This window comes from Oncorhynchus masou, unplaced genomic scaffold, assembly GCF_036934945.1.
Source record: "Oncorhynchus masou masou isolate Uvic2021 unplaced genomic scaffold, UVic_Omas_1.1 unplaced_scaffold_5039, whole genome shotgun sequence".
Classification (NCBI taxonomy): domain Eukaryota; kingdom Metazoa; phylum Chordata; class Actinopteri; order Salmoniformes; family Salmonidae; genus Oncorhynchus; species Oncorhynchus masou.
The window spans coordinates 20,202-24,101 of record NW_027011439.1 but is presented as its reverse complement, the minus strand read 5'-3'; the positions used below and the strand labels follow the sequence as shown (position 1 = coordinate 24,101).

General features: G+C 38.0%; 1 pseudogene; it reads left to right on the top strand.

Annotated features, from left to right (window-relative positions):
• Positions 1-1,540: 1,540 nt before the first annotated feature.
• LOC135535708 (fer-1-like protein 6) lies at positions 1,541-3,649 on the top strand (annotated as a pseudogene).
• Positions 3,650-3,900: the final 251 nt, after the last annotated feature.

Genomic DNA, 3,900 nt, shown 5'->3' with positions numbered 1-3,900 from the left:
GTATATATGTGTATATATATATGTGTATGTATGTATGTATGTATGTATGTATGTATGTATGTATGTATGTATGTATGTATGTATGTATGTATGTATGTATGTATGTATATATATATGTATGTATGTATGTATGTATGTATGTATGTATGTATGTATGTATGTATGTATGTATGTATGTATGTATGTATGTATGTATGTATGTATGTATGTATGTATGTATGTATGTATGTATGTTATGTATGTATGTATGTATGTATGTATGTATGTATGTATGTATGTATGTATGTATGTATGTATGTATGTATGTATGTATGTATGTATGTATGTATGTATGTATGTATGTATGTATGTATGTATGTATGTATGTATGTATGTATGTATGTATGTATGTATGTATGTATGTATGTATGTATGTATGTATGTATGTATGTATGTATGTATGTATGTATGTATGTATGTATGTATGTATGTATGTATGTATGTAGTATGTGTATGCATGTATGCATGTATGTATGTATGTATGTATGTATGTATGTATGTATGTATGTATGTAGTATGTGTATGTATGTATGTAGTACGTGTATGTGTATGTATGTAGTACATGTATGTGTATGTATGTAGTACATGTGTATGTATGTATGTATGTATGTATGTATGTATGTATGTATGTATGTATGTATGTACTGTACGTGTACGTACGTACGTACGCGGTGCGCGCACGTACGTACGTACGTACGTATGCATGCATGTACGTACGTATGCGGGCTGCATGTATGCATGTACGTACGTATGTACGTATGCATGTATGCATGCATGCATGTACGTACGTATGTACGTATGCATGGTTGCATGTACGCGTATGCATGTATGTATGTACGTACGTACGCGTACTGCATGTACGTATGCATGCATGTACGTATGTATGTATGCATGTATGCATGTACGTATGTATGTATGCATGTACGTATGTATGTATGTATGTATGCATGTATGTATGTATGTACGTATGTATGTATGTATGTATGTATGTATGTATGTATGTATGTATGTATGTATGTATGTATGTATGTATGTATGTATGTATGTATGTATGGCTGCATGTATGTATGTATGTATGCATGGTATGTATGTATGTATGTATGTATGTATGTATGTATGTATGTATGTATGTATGTATGTATGTATGTATGTATGTATGTATGTATGTATGTATGTATGTATGTATGTATGTATGTATGTATGTATGTATGTATGTATGTATGTATGTATGTATGTATGTATGTATGTATGTATGTACGTATGTATGTATGTATGTATGTATGTATGTATGTATGTATGTATGTATGCATGTATGTATGTATGGGTATGTATGCATGCATGTATGTATGTATGTATGTATGTATGCATGTATGCATGTATGTATGTGGTATGTATGTATGTATGTATGTATGTATGTATGTATGTATGTATGTATGTATGTATGTATGTATGTATGTATGTATGTATGTATGTATGCATGTATGTATGTATGTATGCATGTATGCATGTGTGTGTGAATGTCAGTCATGTATTTCCCTTTGCCCCAGTCACCGGACAGCAGGATGGAGACAAGAAAAAGAAACCAATATTGAATGTCTCTCAGGAAGGTGCGTCCAAACTGGCAACTCTACAGGTAAAATCTCTCTGGTTCTGTCACAAGTAAAAATGGAGGTGTCATTAAATGACCCTTTTCAACCAATCATATCAGTATACATGTACATTAGTTATTTGAAGATTTGCTGAGTATGAACATGTACAGGTTGTTTTTTACCATGTTTCTGTGTATTATAAGATTATTAAAAGTTTAATATTGTCATGTTCTGATGAGATCACATTGTATAGCAGTGTGTATTTGTTCTGTACCATATTGCTGAGTATGAACAATATGTAAATCCCTGTAAGCTCTATGACAAGGAGTTGGAGTCGGAGTTTGGTCCGTTTGATGACTGGGTCAACACCTTCGAGCTGTTCAGAGGAAGGCCAACGACGAGGTGGGGCGTTCTACTGAGGAGAGGTTCGTTGGGAAGTTCAAGGTGAGTGGTTCTGTGCTTTTTTTGTCACGAATCTTGTTCTGGAGGCAACGCTGTAAAGACGGTCACTTAGCTGGCACGTCCACAAAGTCATAAAATCAGATTTCAAACCTAAACGTAACCACACCGCAACCCTAATGTCTAATCCTAACCTTAAATTAAGACCAAAAAGCGATTTTTGAGTTTGCAGCTGGTCTATCTAACTGGCGATCACTCAATTCTGCCTCCAGGACAAAACGCATGACCTGCGGTTCTAGCCTGGTCCCAGATCTGTTCAACTACTAGGACTTGGCAAAGACAACACAAACACATCTGGGACCAGGCTACAGCGATTCCAATATTATGCTATGTAACCACTATAAAAATAATGCGTTCGTTTGGTCAGGGTCAGTAATGACGATCCAAACTCCTGTGTACATCTAGGGTCGTTTCTGCTTGTACAAGCTAACTGAGGAGGATGATGAGTGGGAGGAGAGTCCAAACTCAGGCCAGTTTAAGATCACCCGAGGGATCCCGCCCAACACCTCCGTCAAGGTTCTCATTAGGGTTTACATCGTATCGGTGAGTAGTGGTAGTTGACCCTTTGGGTTGACTGTGACCTTAAAAAATGTGTCACGTCATCTGTCATCATTGACCTGGGTCGTCATCTTCCCCAGGGCACACTGTAGAAAAACATTTTGCAATGGAAGACAACAAACAAACTAACAAAAATCTGTGTTATTTTCTTCCATTTGGTTCCAAATGAACACAACCCTGGCTTATGTCTGTCCGTCTCTTCAGGCATCCAACCTCCACCCAGCCGATACTGATGGGAAGTCTGACCCCTACATTGTCCTGAGGCTGGGGAAAACTGAAATAAAAGACAGAGACAACTACATCCCCAAGCAACTCAACCCAGTCTTTGGCAGGTGGGATAATTAAGCAATAATGCCTGAGGAGGTGTGGTGTATGGCCAATATACCACGGCTAAGAACAGCCCTTAGCCGTGTATATTGGCCATATACCACAAAAACCCCCATAGGTGCCTCATTGCTATTATAAACTGGTTACCAACGTAGTTAATGTTGAAAAATAAATGTTTTGTCATACCAGTGGAATTACGGTCTAATATACCGCGGCTGTCAACCAATCAGCAGTCAGGCCTTGAACCACCCAGTTTAATACATTTTATACCATCCTTTGACAGAAGCTGTTTCCCTGGTTATATTTTAGTCAAATGAACAAGCAAACATAATCCAGTATGTAGGTGGATGTCAATGCAGAAAGGAGCAATTGTTTAACATCATATCCATTGGATACTATTTTCTTAACCAGCGATTTTGTAGTTTAGTCAGCTGAACAAAAGCATAATGTACTTGGTATATTGGCAGAGATGAAAAACGTAACTCTTTGTCCTGTTCCCAACAGGTCCTTTGAGATCCAGGCTACGTTTCCTAAAGACTCCCTGCTGACTACTCTGATCTATGACCACGACACCATCGGGACTGACGATCTGATCGGGAGACGTGCATAGATCTGGAGAACCGCTTTACAGCCAACACCGGGCCACCTGCGGCCTACCCACTGAGTACAGCATGTGAGGAAACACCACCTTCTTCTTCTTCACCACCCTGGGTTTGGGTCTCTTCTTTCTGCCTTACTCTTATGTCATGTTTATAACCACTAAGACATTCGTTATGTCATGTTTATAACCATGTCATGATGCCGTTATAACATGTTATCCATCTGTCTTAGTGATGGTTATAACGCCTGGAGAGACTCCACCAAGCTGTCAGACAGGCGTTCATTATGTCATGTTTATAACCATGTCATGATGCTGTTATAACATGTT